Source organism: Coloeus monedula (assembly GCF_965178545.1).
Source record: "Coloeus monedula genome assembly, chromosome: 4".
NCBI classification, from domain to species: domain Eukaryota; kingdom Metazoa; phylum Chordata; class Aves; order Passeriformes; family Corvidae; genus Coloeus; species Coloeus monedula.
In genome coordinates, this window is record NC_138784.1 from 3,873,699 (window position 1) to 3,890,519 (window position 16,821).

Genomic DNA, 16,821 nt, shown 5'->3' on the forward strand with positions numbered 1-16,821 from the left:
TACAACTCACAGAGTTTTCCCTGCAGTCCCCTCTCTCTCGACACCCAACCCACCAGTGTGTTTCCATTCAATAGCTGAAGATGACACAGAAGAGGAGAAAATCAGGGCTTTCACAAGAGACCTTTTTGTTGTTTCAAATTTTTTCTCTTCCTTACTCTGTTTCTTTTGAGCAGATTCTTTTATTTAAAATGTTGAATGATGCTAGCAGCTGTCAAAATATGCTTTAAAGCAGGCAGTTTCCATTTACTGTCTGTTGGAAGAGACTATTTTCTGAATTATTATGCAGTATTCTTCATGGATTATTAACAATTTGGATTAAAGCTCTAAGCTTCCTGGAACCCTTTTCTGAAAGGGGCAGTGAATTTGCAAGGAATTTGGGACTTTTTATTAGCAGTAAATAGTTTCCCTCAGAAGCACGTTCTGTAGCAGACATGCCTGTATCCACTGCCAGTGATGTAGGGGACCTTATGTTCAATTTCCAGATTAAAACCAGGGATATCTCAAGCTCTGGCTTTTAAATTTTAAAATGTTTGTGCTTCCAAACACACAATTTGAGAGGGGAATACTCTCCTTCAGCTGTCTTTTCCTTGCCGTGCGTGTCGCTCCTCTGTTGGTGAGAGAGGTTTGCATGAGGACAAAGGGCTATTCTGGAACAGGCTTGGCCTGTTCTTGCTGTCACTGATGTCCATGTGAGAACAGCAGATCCTGCTTGGAGCAACTGAAGAACACAACCCTCTGTTTATTCCTGTGGTCAGTAACTGCTGATCAAAGCAGGAAGAGATGAGGAGTCTGGTTTTCTGCTAATGTGAATGCCACTGCTGTGTGGTTAGCAAATGGTTTCTGCTTAGTAGCACAAATGTGGCCAAAGAAGGAAGCAAGTGCTATATTTGCATGGCTGAGGATGCTGTTCCAGCCCACATCTGCTCAGATGCACACATACTTTGCTTGTTTGTTAGCCTCTGCTTTCAGGCATAACGGTGTGAAGATCTCGCAGTCTACTTTCGCTCAGTGGGAGCTGTACCTAGTCCTCCTTTTGGTTGTGTTTAATCTCAGGAAACACTTTTTTTTCTTTCCTGTTCCATGCCAGGACGTGCAGAATGAAAGCCTGTACGTAGGGCAGTCATTGTATCTGGAAGATGTTCACTTTTGTTGAGAGAGTATTATTGTGAATGTAAGAGGAATGACTTTTCTCCAAAATATTAGGGTGTCCTGCTGCTCAAGTCCACGTAAGGATAAACTGGCATTTTAAGATGGTGGAGGGGAAATCTGTCATTTTCTGCAACTTTGGAGGTCGGATGAGTTTCTCATTAAAAGGATCTTAGCAGTGTGGTGGAAGGGAAGGGGAAAATCTTTGTCCTTCACAATTTTTTCCCCAGGAGATGACTGCAACCCTCTGTGAGGCAGAGCTCAGGTACAGCAAACTGAGTTCAGTAAATGTGTACTTAGCCAGAAGCCAGTGGGATTTGTCTGTGGTTTTTAAACTTAACTCAAGTGTATTGCTGCATGAGGTGTTTTTATTTACTTTGAGCACTGATGTTTTGTACTGATAATCTGCCTGTAATGTCTGGGTGAGCAGTTCACATGTGTTAACACACCTCCCCTTTCTAGGTCATGCTAGAAAACAAATTCCTTGGACACCTGTTTTGGTTATCCTAGTGATGGATAGGTTTGATGCTTCCTGTCCCCTCTTCTGGTGGCAACACTTGGTTTGCCAAATTCTGTATTGAAGAGCCTTCTTCATGAACATAGCACATCCAAGGAAAGGTTTTATGTGCTCCCTCTATACCTTCCTAGGTAAATAAACTGCGTGAGAGCAGTGACGACATAAACATCAAAAGCAGAAAAGTAGTTTTGGAAGAAGTCTATTCAAAGAAATACTTCACCTAGACTATTTTTCAAAAAAAAGTGGTTTCCTGCTGTCGTTTTCATTACTTGAGGGGGAAAAAAAAATAATTTGCACAAGAGCCAATATTGAAATCTATGGATAAAAATGCCTAGCTGTAACTGGGATGAGATTCAAGTTTAACAGCCACTCTATGGCTGTCACACACTGTGACTGTCACCTTGGGAGGGGGGGCAGATGACGATAACAACCCAGCTAGAGTCTTCTCAATGGTGCCCAGGGAAAGGACAGGAGAAAAAGAGAGAAACTGAAATAAAATAATTCCATTAAAATGTAGGGAAGAACTTTGTAAGTGATCAACACTGGAACAGATTCCCCAGGGAGGCTGTGGTGTTGGCATCCGTGGGAACAGTCAATCCCCGGCTGGACACGATGCTGGGGCAGTCTGCTCGGAGCAGGGAATGGGACTGGGTGATCTCCAGAGGTGTGGTCTAACCTGAACTGTTCTGTGATTCTGTGAAATGTTTGCTGCTTTTACAGACTAGAGGATGAGTCCTTCTCTTATATACTAGGCTGCTAACCCAGAACCCAGTAGGTAGACTGGGTCACCTTCTTTGTCACAAATAACCCCCAAGTGCACTTTTCAACTACTCTATGTTCCCACTCTCTCCTACTGATCTCATTTCATTTTCCTAAATGATTAAATATGTAAGTGAGACTGAGACCCAGGTGTGCTATTTCCAAGGCAGCTTTTTAACCATCTTGCTGTCAGGTTTGGGATTGCTCCACTGAGTGGGATGCAGTGCTGGACACTCTCTATGTCCGTACCAGAGCTAACTGTGCGTTAGGTGAGCGAGCACTCTGGCACGGGGCTTTGTTCAGTGTTGGCAGCTGCTGAACCTAATGGAAAAAAGCTGCCATGGAGATCAGTAAATACATGGATTCCACCTTTGGCTGAGGCATTCTGGAAGTCATAAGCTGCTGTAGAGTATTTGTGGGAAGCATCATTATATACTTTCCCTGTCCTTGTGTTCTACCCTAAACATCTGATATTGATCACTACTGGGGACAGGATAGGGAGCTAACTGGACCTCTAGCCTAGAGTGTTACAGTTCCCCTTATACTCTTGGCACCACTACTGTCAGGAAAGGGCGTGGAGGAAGGGCTAGAGTGTCTCCTCTGGAAGATGTAAGCTAAATTTTGTGGAAGAAGAGATGAGAGCTGAACCCTGTCACAGCCCTAGCTGTTGAGCTCTTGGATAAAATGGAATACCTGCAACACAGAGTTTGGTGACTGGGCTCCATAACTTTATTTCCATTCAATACACTGCCAGGTGTAACAGAACCAAATTCATTAACAGAGGAAAGGGGAGTGGAACCACACTTTTCTTTGGGTATGCATGCGTATACTTTTAATAACTCCCCCAACCCACACTTAAATGTTGCAGCTCAACTGCTGAATGACCTTGGATGTGATTTGATTTCCCCAGTTTTCAGAATCAAGGGAGTAGCAACTCCTGAGTTTCTTAAGCCACAAAGTACTGATCAAGCATTTTTAAGAATTTCCGATAAAAGTGTTTCTGTTACTAAAATTGTATTTAATGGCTACTGTCCTGTGTTATCTGGGAATCTAGTGCCCATGTAAGCTGGAAATTGAGTGCTTGAATGTGCAATGCTGGGTGTGTGCCAGGGTCTGGGATGCTCTTCATGCCATTGCACAAATGAGAGCAGAACATGAACCCAAAGTTTATGGTCAGGGGAATTTTTTTACTGAAGAATCAGTAAAAATGGTGCCAATTTTACCACTGAAGATTACAGCCCAAAATGTGTCCAAACCTGAGGGATGTTTGTTGGATTGGAGGGTTTGGATTTATGGAGTCTGGTTTTTTTTTTTGACCTGGGCCTGACCTTCCTTCACGCTTTAGTTGTATGGAAATAACCTGTTTGTTAAATTGTTCGTGACCCCTCAAAGTAAGCTTACAATGGAATTGTGGTGAGATAGAAGCTCTTTTGGAAGGCAAACACTGTGAGGGAGTATTGCAGTCATTTTATTGATATTACAAATTATGTTGAACTTTCAGAAAAGTGTTAGTTTAGATCAGAGCAAATACAAGGAGAACAGCAGAAAATGTCTTCATCACTATGGGGAAGAAAATGAAAAATTTTTGGGGGTTGTCTCAATTTTAAAAATCTTGAAGAGATTGAAAGAGAACAAATAGTTTGAAGCAGAAAAGGACTTTTCAACCCAGGATCCTCCAAAAGCATGATCTGAATGTCTCAAAGTTATTCCTGCTAAAAAAATAGAAATGGGCAAAGTAAGCTTTTCAAGTTAGTGGAAAAGTTGGAATTAATTCAGTGCCCTGGAAGGGCCTTGCTATTCATGAGTTGAAGCTCTGGACTGATAGAGCCTGGTCTGCTCTTGGTGTAAGCAGGTGTAGCCAGGGAGAGGAAGATGATTTAAAATTCTTGGTTGTTCTTTTTGTACCTTGATAATCAGGGATGTCTTCTAATATTGTTCTTTTTCCTTATGCAATATACGCGTAATAATGCTCAGCATCAAATGGGGGTTGAGATCTCTTGAATCTAATACTGAAACTCCTAATACGTTGAATCAAATTCTTGGCTTTTGCCACCCTAACATTTGCAATAATGTAAATCAGTGATGGGTGTCTTAAAACCTAGAGACCAGATTGTAAATCTGTTGTTGAAATTGCAGAACAGTCATTTGCATTGAGTCATCAAAAGTCTGAGTTTCCAGTGAATAACCAGAAATTAATGCAAATACCAACCCCATGCTATTATCTTAAAATAACTGAAACCAGGTTGATTTTTAAAGAATCCATTTCCTCAGTTGGCAGCAGGGATGTTCAGTGTGAAGGCCCTTGGTTCTAAAGAGAACGGACCATGAGAGGCTCTCTAAAGAAAGCTCACAGTTTTTATTTTACTCTGGCATGTTTGTATACTACCAAGAGGTAGCTGAATGCAGAGCCCGTCTTCAGGGGGAAGTGCCCCAGTTCCCTGAAGCTTGTTCTTACTGCATTTCCTGGTGTCCATTATGGGTTTCTACCAGATCACCCACAAATTGTTGTGCTGTCCTTGTGTCAGGGTGGGCATCCAATGCATGGCAACCCTTTTAGTGAGCCAGCTAACATTCTCAGAGGACTCTTCCTCAGACTCCAAGATGGCTTTGATTGTCCTTGGCTCGTTTAGAGTTGATTGCTGTGTGTATAAAGATCTAAGGTTTTTTTTCTCCTGTACCTTTACTTCTGAACAATGAATTCAGTTTGTCCATAGAAATTCAACTATGAACACTTTCCCCATTTCTTAGCACTGACTTTAAGTTTTATTAAATGGAATAGTTTCATATCATCTAAAGACTGTAATTTTACTGTTTATCTGCTTTTGCAGAGTACTTTCCTGAACATGTTTTATATTGCAGGGAATATTCTATATCCTCGGGGGGGGGTGTGCTGGAAACCTGGCTCTGCTGTGAAAATTCACTGCTGGTCAGAGAGTTTGTTTCATCTTGTACTAACAGCAAGTCTGTATCAGCTTCACTTCTTAAAGATGTTTTAGTGACTGACTTCGTTAAGAGATTTTGGGAAATCAGAATCTCCTTTGTCAAATTCTAATTTTTAGAGCTTTTGATAGTGGGTTTTAGTTGGTGTCTTGCAAACTTTTTGAGTTTTATTCCATATTTTTAAAAACCCCAAAACTTTCTAGGAGTGTCATTAAAGAGGACTTTACAGAAGAAGAATGAAGAATGCAGAGTAATTATGCCTTTGCTAAATAAGGTTCTTTATTTCCTACTTTTGTACAGAGATCACCTCGTTTTTCTGGAGTCGTCATTTTGATTCATCAAGCAGCTGGTTTGTTACTGAAAAGCTCATAATATTTCCTCTGACTGCCTTCCTGTGAGTATGATCAAAGAAGTTACCTCAGACTTCCTTTCCTGTGGTATTCAGAAGTTGGGGGGTGGTTTTGAGGCTTTTTTTTCTTGTGTGTTTTCTTATTTCTTTGGAGACTGATCCAAATTCCTCTGAAAATCAGTGGAGAGCCCTGCAGCAGACCCTTGGCTCCTGTCCCTCTGGTGTCACTGACACTGGTGATTACTTTGTTCAGAACTGATAGTAGATTTAAAGCATTTCGCATGGAATTTTACTTTCAGCTCAAAATCTTTGTGTTTACAGTAATAATTTTGTCAGCGTACGGCCATTCTTTTAGAAGTTCCATTTCTCCACTGCATTTTAGCAAGTTTTTTCTTGCAATGGGAGTCTTAAATCATATTTACTTGTGTTATGATCATATGCTGGTGTGCTACTATCCTGTTGTGTCTTCTTTTTAGAGCAAGCAGGCTCTGAGAAGTAGGTGAGAGACCAAGTAACTGTATTTACTCACTATTTAAAACATGGAAGACTTAGACATGTATTTACAAACATTGTTCTTTCACTGCCAGAACAAGTGAGGGCTCACAAACCATTTAAAGGAAGTGTTTATAATGAGTGTAAACTTTAGCCCCTCAATATACGGAAATTCCAGACTGTGGAGACAAACTGTGGCCTGGCTCAAAGTTTAGGCAGTGCCTGTGACAGCAGAATGATGGGTCAGAAATATCACCCCAGCATTGAGGCAGCTCCCTTAGAAGCAGCCTTCCCTCCCTATCAGGATTCCTGGGTCCGGGCCTATTTCAGCTGCTTTTGTCATCGTCCCTGGGGAAGCAAATTTAACTTTGTCTACACTTCTGAGAAGGTTTGTGCAAGTGCTGAATGGGCTGATAATTGTTGCAGGCTGTTCTCAGCCCGGGTTGTTGTTTTGCAGTTCTGCATTGCTTTCGAGCCTTTGTTGGGGGGTGTATTCAGAACTGAAGCCAGATGCAATCTGGTATTTCCAGTTGTAGGAAATGCTGATGTTTCAAAATTAGGATTTCTTTTTGATTCAGAACCAGCCTAAATGTTCCAAAATTTCCCATGGAACACTTCTTCCCATGAGATGTCTAAGTTCCCACATGCTCCCACGAGTAGTGCATTGATGAAGTACTTAATTTCCTTCAAAATATGAATCTGGGGAAAGAAGGCCATACTGTCCAAAAGCAAGTGGGATCAGAAATGGAAGTTCTTTTCCCCTGTGCTAAGGATAGGATATTCAAAGAGAGCAGTGACTGCCCTCCAGAGTTTTTCTGATACCTCAGCTGCTGGAGTTGTATTTGGAGACAGGTCTGAGCACGCAGGCTGTGGTGTTGAAAGAAGGCACTTCAGCCCCTCAAAACTGAGGCTGAACTGGGGCTGGTTCCTTATTTTGGTTCACTAAATGCATCTGAAAATCCAGGGACTCAGTCATCTTCTCCCAGTGTAGGATGCAGGGTAAGTGCCACCTCTCTCATGCTGAAGTCCCTCTGCTGCTTGCCCAGTACTTGTCAAGGTGACAAAAGAATTGTGTCCCAAAGAAGTAAAGGAAAAAATCTGATCATATTTTCCATTTTTAACCTCCCCTTTTACATGGCAAAGCTGGATGAACAGGAGGATGGGTTTTAGGGGATGTGAATGAAAATACCATGGAAAAGGCCATGAGTTGCCTTTAGAAAATCATTAAAGCAAGTGGTGTGGACCAAAACACTCATTTGGAAAGGAAAAACACCAGCATTATCTCTGTCCTGGAAATGAGACACATCTCTTTATCTGAGTATAAAAGGCAGTAACAGTTCAGTATTATCATGACAGTCCTGTAAGTCCTCTGTTAGTTCTTGAATACATTCAAACCTGACTGTGGAAGGCAATCTGACATGCTTATATTAATTACTTTCAAAAATAAGTGCTACCCTCAAAGGTTAAGGTTCAAAGTCACTGGCTAGTGATGATTGCTTTTTATTTTCCCTTGGAAATGCTTGTTTTGTTGAAAGATGTTTGCCATTAGGAAACATTGTGTAAGAATGGGTTTGGTTGGCTTTTCTCCCCAATAATCAAGCCTGAAAGCATTTCTGTAGAGTCTCTGAAGATATTTTCTATGGCTCTACTGTGATGAGGTAAAGTGAGATGAACATAGGCTCTTCCTTCTCTCATCCATCCTCTCTGCTACTTGGAAAAGGAGGGGCAGAACTCAATCTTGCCTGAGTTTCCCTGTGACTTCTGGGACCTCAGGTGACCTCTGAGTACAGATGAGCCACTTTTTGGAAAAAGCTCTTTTGTGAGAGATGAGAACCTGGTGGATTTTGTGTTACACTGGGTTGCTGAAGAGGTGTTACAACTTTTGTAAATGAAGCCAGAGCATAATTTAGATATAGACAGTTATTCTTCATTTAATGGTGAACCCAAACAAGTAAACCTATTGTGACTCATCCCAAGTTTTGGATGAAGAATATTTTTTTATTTTCCAGAAATTACAGTACCTAGGAATAGTAAAATGGAATCACTGAGCAGCTGAAGAGAAATCTGCTTCTGATAAACCATGCCTTGTCAGATAGAGGTTTAAGAACATTTGAAAAAAAAATTATTATAAAAACTCTGAGCAAGCAGAAAGATCATATGTGAGGGCAGAATCACTGCTGTGCTCGGAGTGAAGAGCATGGAGATGATTATTTGCATCTTCCCAGTAGGTAGGGAGCAGATAGAGCTCGCTGGAGAGGATGTGGCAGGAACATGCTGTGCTTTTGGTCTGTCCAGCGGCAGGGAGTCCATCAAAGAGCAGTGCCAAGCACAGCCTGGGCACAGCAGAAGCTGTGTCTTTGTCCTCTGTGCAGGGCTACCCTTCTAAGTCAGGAAGTGCATGTGCTGAGGGAAAGATAGGCTGGGAGCTGGGGTTCTTCAGTCTTCATTGACAGCTGCCCGTTCTCAGCTCCATCACAATAAGCTCTCCTGTCACTTTAAAACTGCTTTGCTGATACTGCTGCTTTGAACCTCCCAGGGCCGTTGTTCCCCTGGCGTGTGTAACTTCACAGAGCAGATCGATCTCTTTGTGATGCATGGGGCCAATTACTCAGACCCCTGATAATAATTATACTGAGCAGCATCACAAAGATTTTCCTTGCCTGCATTTTGACGATGCTTTCAGATCACGGAATGAAAGAGCCAAATACTTCTATATAATGTTGAAGTGAGACTTTTGAAATCTCCTAAGAGTATCTTGTCTGCAGCTCATGTTGTATACTCAGGTGTTGTGGTGAGGTTGCCTCAGAAGCACACCAGAACTGTTGGATGTTGATATGAACTGAGCTTGAACTCCTACCCTCTGGAAGTTTCCCCATGCCTGTTTTCCAACAAGAGCCTGATTTTTGCAACTTTTTCTCACGTGAGCTCTGTGGGTTTGGACCTGTGAAGTCTTTGGCCTGACTCTCACTTTCACTGGGGTCCCTTTATGCAGTTAAGGCATTCTGCTACAGGGGTCTTAAAATGGAAGTAGATGACATTTAATAGCTTAAATGAGAAACAGGTCCCCTAAAAAAACCCCCACTAAATTGGTCTTCCCTAAATTGTTGAGTGCTGACCTTGAAAAAGCCCTTACAGTCTCTGCAGGCAGACTGGAAATTTTTTTAGGAGAACAGATACCCCAAACTGCAAGAGATTACCTGAGGCAGGGCTTTTTTCTGCTCTTTTTTGTAGAAAATTCTTTTCCATTACACTTGGTATCCACATGTCTGTCTTAAAGCACAATTTATTTGTCACCGAACCTCAGAACTGCTGGTATAATATTCACCTCACCCTTCTTTAGGATTTTTTCAATTTGCGAGTTTTAAACATTTATATTTAACATGTATTTTGGTTATGTGAACATGTAAAAGACTCCATTTGTATTTTGAATATGGGGAGGGCTTTTTAATGTGGGAGGCAATGTTTAAATATGTTTTGAGAAGGGGGAGGCAAGAAAAGCTGTCATCCATCAACTGATATTAAATCCAACTTTGAAAGCTTGATACAAACTAAATCTGACTGTTAGTGCAGACATGATACAAATTAGCTGTGACTTTATGATACCAGCTGTTTCTCTGACAGGGTAAAAGGGCACATAACTAGAATAGCATCTTTTGTTGAAAGCAAAGTTCCTTTGTTAAATGGGGGAGCCTCAGGCAAAAAAATCATAGTCTGTAGTTATGTGACATGTGCAGTCTGCAACATGCTCGTGGAGCTCGGGGGGCTTTTGAGTGATGTTTTTCAAAGACAGGGTTATCGTAAGTGTTCTATTTTTGCTAGTTTTATCACTGAGAGACAAATCTCTGTCATGTTTTTGCCTTGTGTTAAAAGTGAGGGTATTCTAAGTGCAGTTTTCCTTGCAAGTACGATGAAAATCCTGAACAGCAAGACCCGAGAAAAGTCTACAAATCCCAATGTAAATTAATTTAATTAGTTTTTTTTATTAATTGTTCTCGCCCTTTTTTTTTTTTCTTACCAGAATTTTTCAGGGCATTTTATTCCATAAAATGTCTACATAGCCTCTAAAAAAGTAACAATCAGCTCTAACTGAGATATCACTGTACATCTGTGGCCCTACTGTGTATCTCTGACCTTAACACCACACTAACCCTGGCTACCTCAGGCAACATAAAGTTGGCTGTAGCACATAAACAAACTGAAACAATGGGATTTATTAAGAATCGAATTAATCTTACTGCTGCCACTGGACTGAGAACTGGTAAGTTTTCAAAATTTATTAGTACAGGTACCAGACATACTCCATTTGAATCAATCAGGGAAGGGGCAATATGGAGTTATAAGTACACAAATACTTAACTAGGAGTACTATGAGGAGCAACACTGAGGATAGAACTGCTAAGAGAAGCAAAATTGAGGCTGAGTCCCTTTTAGACTTTCTTAGCCACTGTGAGAGATAGTAGAGCAAACAAACCCACTGAAGAGGCAGAAAATATAAAATACATGGATGTGGAATTGTAGCAGGCATGTGAGTGAAAAGGCAGAGTTAAGTGTGTTGAAAAATACTCACTTCTACTCGTAAATTTTAAAGATAAATACATTTCAAAAGAAAAGTTGAGGTTGTAATAGCTGTTGAGTTTTCATGCATTGCTGCTGATAATATGAAGCACAAAATAGAAAATTCCAAGCACTGCTGAATGGGACTTGGCCATTTCTATAGCAAACATCCAATTTTACTGTCTAACATCTGTTTCTGAAATTATGTGAAGTATTTATTTAAAATGTCTTACCATGATAGTCCAAGTGACAAGAGAACATCTTGTTTTCATGAATGTGCAGTGTGGTATGTCAACAAACAAAGGTCCATACATGACATTTCAAGAATGAAACCCAACCACAAGGAGTTCCACATTCTGTATTGATTTTTTTGTTGATGTAGAAGCCAGCTTTCTCCTTATGGTTCTATCCCTGCAAACCTGGAGTATCTCCAAGGAGAGCTTAATGTATCCCTTCCATCTATGCTAGCAGACTGACTATGGGAGCACAGGGCTGGCTATAGATGCAGTCAAAGTGAAAATATGTGTGAGATGCTGGAGAATGTGTTAATCACAAATGTGAAGAAGCAATCAAGAGAAAAAATGACATGGAGAATTTACACTGGTAGTGTTGTAGCCAGAAAATTATGTGCTATCAAATCTTTGATAGCTGCAGAAGCCGTCATCCCACTTGAGTTTTATGGTCAGAACCATCATAGCCTCTTGCAATCTCATATTCAGGATATCTCATAATAACCTCAATAAGAGAAGGGATGCTAGCCCTCAAATCCCAGAATTTAAATTTATCTTTTTGTTATCTGAAAATACATTCCTTTTAATGAGAACAACTTCTTTTCCTCATTTTGAGTTCTAAACTATTGAGTTGTATTGTTCTGAACTTCGATCAAGTTGCTATATTCCTCTCCAAGGTGCTGACATTCAGTGGTGAAGTGATACTGGCTCTTTTGGGTATTTGGGAGAGGACAGACAGCATTTTGTACTTGGAGGTGCCAGCTACCTGCCATCCTCTGGGATGAGGGGTTTGTGCAGTGACCGAGTTACAGTCAAGTACTTGGGTACCATTTCAACAACACAAGGAGGCCTGGGACTTCTGGAGAAGCCTCTTTAGCCACATGGCAGATAGGTTATTCCTAAGGTTGAGTTAGTCTGGGATTTACGGTTGATGATGAGGAAAATCCCTTTATTTTAAATGCCCACTGTTTTGCAGGTGCTAATCATGCAAAATGACTCAACCGTGTGTGTTTCACTTTGTTCCCCCTCTGGCTGGTCCAGTTACCCTCATGTTCATTTGTGTCTCAACTTGATTCCTTTGTAAGGGTCAAACCTTTACTTGTGATTCCAAATAACCATATTTAGAATAGTTATTTAGAATCACTCTCTTACTTGTCTCTTTGGAAGACTCTACAAGCAAAAACTCTATTCTGTTGGAGTAAAATTGGCAAAATTTGACCTTGAAAGTAAGTAAACATTTAAGGACTTGCTTCTGCCAGTCAGTGACACACTGAACATTAGGTTCATTCTTATATAGTTGTATTGATCTTGCAGGTTCTTTTCTGTCCTCCCTTTTTCTCTTTCTTTCCATCTCTTGCTTTCAACTTACTTTCATCTTTTAATTTCTTCCACCCAGCCCAAAGCAAAAATCTATAAGCAATGCTCTTGTTCAAAGTATGGAAGGCAGCTCCAAAACCAACCTTGCTTCAGTTTTAAAACCTTGCTTGAGGGAGCCAGAATCCCTTTAGTTAAATGATTTAATTTTCAAGCAGTATGAATCATGCAGCAACTGCACAAGCTCTGGCTAGAATATATTGTACATATGTTTGCTCTTTAGGCAGTAAGAAGAGAATCCAGAACTGGAGGTCATTTGAGTTACAACTGCTTTGGGGGATTTTTTTTTTCTAAAACATTCCTTCTAACAAATGCAGTTTAAATGGGTTTGTTTATACGGCGTGGAATTGGAAAGGCCCAAACTAACCAGGCTTTACACAATGTGGCCTTCTTCCAAATTAATCTAAAATATTTTAATCCCTCTGGAGTTTCTTTATCCTCTGCATCTGTGCTATAGTGGAGACACATTTTTAACATTTCTTTGAGGAAAATTACCTTTTTTTCCCCTCCAACTGTACTCAGCAAGGTCAATGGAGCACTGTTATATGCTATTTAAACATCTGAGATTCATCATATATCTGCACAACAGAAAGAATCATCATAAAAGGTCTAATGAATCCCAACTGCTCGCCAAGTAAGGGAGTCCCCTTACGGATATTGGGGATTAGAAACAAAGAATACATGCAAAACACAGGTTTTTACACTTCAGCTTTTACAATTAAGAACTAAACTACCCCTTAAGAAGGGAGCAGGGAATGTTTGTGACCCCCCAGAACAACTCTGGCAAATCACACCCTGCTTGAGCCGAATTCTGAAGTCACTGCATGGGCCAAGATGTTCTCTGGGTCTGCCTGGATGCAAGGGGTCCACTCTCCTTGTGGGGCTGGGCTTGAGCAAGAGCCTGAAGGGGCTTCTTGCCCCTGGGAAGGGAGATGCTCCAAGTCATGGGCAAGTTCCAGTGCTGGCTATCTCAGCCTCTGGCTGTGTGCCTATACTTGGTTTTAAGGCCTTCTTCATCTTCTTGTTCAGTAGCAGGTTTACGCGACTGAACTCTTTTTTACTACCCAGGAATTTAAATACTGAGGGAGGCCTAAAAATTCCAATTTTTGTAAAATGATTCTCCAGGCATTTCAGAAGCCACTGCTACTCCTTCAGTTGCCTGTAGTTCCAGTCAGCCTGAAATGGCCACAGGGAGTAGGTACAGCTTGGATCTTTTGGGAGGTTTTATCTGGAAACCTGTTAAGGGGGCATTTTTATCTGAAATACTGTTATTTAGCTTTTTTTTTGTTTGTTTTTGGTAGATGATACCAGGGCTGGTTTAGTATTTAGCTAGTGTTTATTCTAGACTCATTGATCCTCTGAATACTGCTAGATCATGAAGTTCAGAGAACTTTAAGATCGAACCTCTGAAGGAAAAATGAAATGCTGAAGGTGTCTGTTCTGTGGAGGCCTAGGGCTTTACCACAGTTGTTTTTTAATTCTCATCACTGAAGTCCTGCAGGGACGGCAGAGAAATGAGCTGCTCTGCCAGCCTGCTCCAGGCTGGTGGTGGCCTTGTCCTTAATCCTGGTGGACTCTGCCTGTCCCAGCTCTAAGGGGTAGGGAACGGTGCTGTTCTCCTGCACAAGGGGTGCAGGATGTGGTTGCTGGGATGGCACACTGGGATAGTGATGGTCTGAGTGAAGTCATCCACTAGGATCTGTCACCCCAGTCCGTCCCTGCTTTTTAATTAAGAATCATACCTACCTCAAACACATTTTCCCCATCTTTTCACATAGTCGGAGGTATTTTGGGACCACTGCAAGCCATACAGTAATGGAATAAATTCCAAGTGCAGCAGGAGACCACATTGGAGGAAAAACTCATTAAGTGCCAAGGGCATTTCTTTTACTTTTTCTACTGGTACTGGAAAATATTCCCTAAATAATACATCTGGATGTAGAGGAGAAGAGAGGGAAAAGATGAAAAACAATCCTTTAAATTCAGTAGGAGCCTATTTAATGGCTTGTTTAATCTGCCAGCTGGCACAGCATTGACTGCTTGCTGCACATACTTTAAGAAGACCTATGTAGTTCTTGGAAGTGAGTTTATATTAAGTTGTAGAAACTTAAATATGGATAAATTGGCAAGGCTGCTTTTTGGTACTTAATACAAATCAAGAAACTGCTTAGTCATCTACAAAGATATTTCTGTCTCCTTTTTAATATAAATACCCAAGTAATATGGACTTAAAGCAGTAGCAAAGATAGTAAAAATTCAGATCTGTTCCCTGTGTGTGCCCTCTTTGAACTATGTGCACATCCTTCAGACTTTGAAATCACATGTATTCTCTATACAACGCTGTGCTTTGGGCAGAGAGTTCTTTTGTTGTTTGTGACACTATTTTGTTTGATGTAACATTGTGAGTTGGTACATGATGAATGTGTGTCTTCTCCAGCACTCCTCAGCTAAGAAAACTGGTGCCATCTTCATGTGGATTTTATTAAGGGTGTCTTGCTAGTGCTATCACCTAATAGGTGCTCCAGGGTATATTTTGAATCTATTTTATACGACTCTTAAGTGTTGGTGGTTTTGGTTTTTAATTGGCTTTGTGTGAAGGTAGATGGGTGCAACTGAGAGCAAACTTGACGTGCAGTGTGATGTATATAATTACACTTACACTTTCTGTTCCTGAAAAGTTAGGCTGCACCAAGATGCATGTCTTCTGTTTTCAATTACTTTCAGCAGTGGAAAAGCAAGGGAGAAAAGCTTTAACAACAGACCAACCTGTCTTTTATGTTTAGGGAATCCTTCAACAGGATCTGAAGTGACACTTGTCAGTATTTACAAGTTGTAGAGATTTATTTGGTTCAGGTAAGCATTGAAAAATCTGGCTAGTTTAGTCCTGTTTATTTACGATTTTCAGATATGGCTTTTATTTTCTTTGTTCTCCTTAAGGATGCAAGCTCTTTTCAGGTTGGTTTCTGGTGGTTTTTTTTTTGGTTTTTTTTTTTTTTTTTTGTTGTTGTTTTTTTTGTTTGTTTTGTTGCTGTTGTTTTGTGTTTTTTTTTGTTTTTTGTTTTTTTTTTAATCTGGGATATGGATTGTAAGAATCCTCCAAGTTTGCAAGCATTATCGTCTGGGATTTTGGTTTGATTCTTCCCTGTACACATCCAACTGCACCCTGTGGCTGTGAAAAAGGGGCTTCATGTGCCTTTGGGGCCCAGAACCTATATTGTGACCAGTCATGTGTGCTCTGTGTCTCAGTCTGAGCTGGGTGAATTACATGGCAACAAGGGAGGCTGGAGGAGAGCCCATAGGGGTTTTGGATCTCTATGGAGGATTATTTAGGGAATGGTAATAGGTAACATTCACTACAGAAATGGGGTTTTTTCCCACTTATTTTTTTATGGAATATTACATTTTTTTTTCCTCTGGACCACACAGATACCTGAGGCACTGTTCCTAAATGAATTAAACAATTTTAAAATTTATTTGCTTTACGCAGTGCTAAAGTGTAACTTTCTTTTGTCACATTAAGACAAAGCATTTATGTATGTCTGTGTGCACACAAGACACTGTCAGGTCTCACCTGTCTTGTTTAATAGACTCTGAGCCAGGCCAAAGCCTTGCTGTTTGGTGTCATTGTTGCATTAGTGTTTCCTTGTTTTCAGCCAAGCTCAGCCTAAAGTGGGGGGAGTATGATGTAGGCTTCAAATATGGCAAAGAGCTTGAGGGACATACATCTGTTTTGTGATACCCTGTTGGAATGGTCATGTTGAAAGGCTCTGTGTTTTTGCTGCCCTGCTTTAGCTCTTTAAAGCTAGGACTGACCTCCTGCTTCAACTTGCAACCAAAATGACACAGGATTGCTGCTTATTAGAGATGAATTGATAGACCTACTTGGCAGGAAACAATCTGTGTTTCATTTTTAAAGATGACTGGAAGTGTGAGCTGGAAAAGCCCAGCAGAAATTTCTGGAGCTGGATCCATTCCAAGTGGAATTCCACAGATTTCCATGATGTTCTGCCATTGAATAACTGGGCTTTCAGCTGCAATGTATCTATCATGGTGACATGTGTTTTTTCTGTGTAAGTTTAAAGGTATTGGGAGGGAAGATGAGTTAAAATTGAAGAGCAACTGGCAACACCTTGAAAATTTATCATTCATTTCTTCCAAGGAACTGGTTGGATTCAAAATACTCAGTGTCTCTTCGAGCAAAACTAGTAACATCAGCACACCAAAGAACTTTAGGTGTGCTGCATTATTTTTGGTCATATTTCTTTTTTCTTTAAAAATGCAGGGGTGATGACTAAAACCTGGTATTGCTGCTTGGTGTTGGCTCAATAGAACAAGCAACAGAGATCCCCTCAACTCTCATTAGAGTTTATGATGTTCAGCACCAGGCAGAGCTGGATCCTAGAGCTGCATGTTTTAACACAAAAAGAAAAAGGGTTGAAAACACAAAACTGGAAGCCACA

At 40.7% G+C, this 16,821-nt stretch overlaps 1 protein-coding gene across 8 annotated transcripts in view; it reads left to right on the plus strand.

Moving 5' to 3' along the window:
* Positions 1-16,821, plus strand: part of CALD1 (caldesmon 1) — a 177,422-nt gene that overhangs the window by 64,893 nt on the left and 95,708 nt on the right. For all 8 annotated transcript variants that reach the window (XR_014226373.1, XR_014226374.1, XM_082280726.1 and 5 more), the window contains one exon: positions 5,663-5,756. The gene's annotated coding sequence lies outside the window, so the exon portion shown is untranslated. The remainder of the gene's footprint in view (positions 1-5,662; positions 5,757-16,821) is intronic.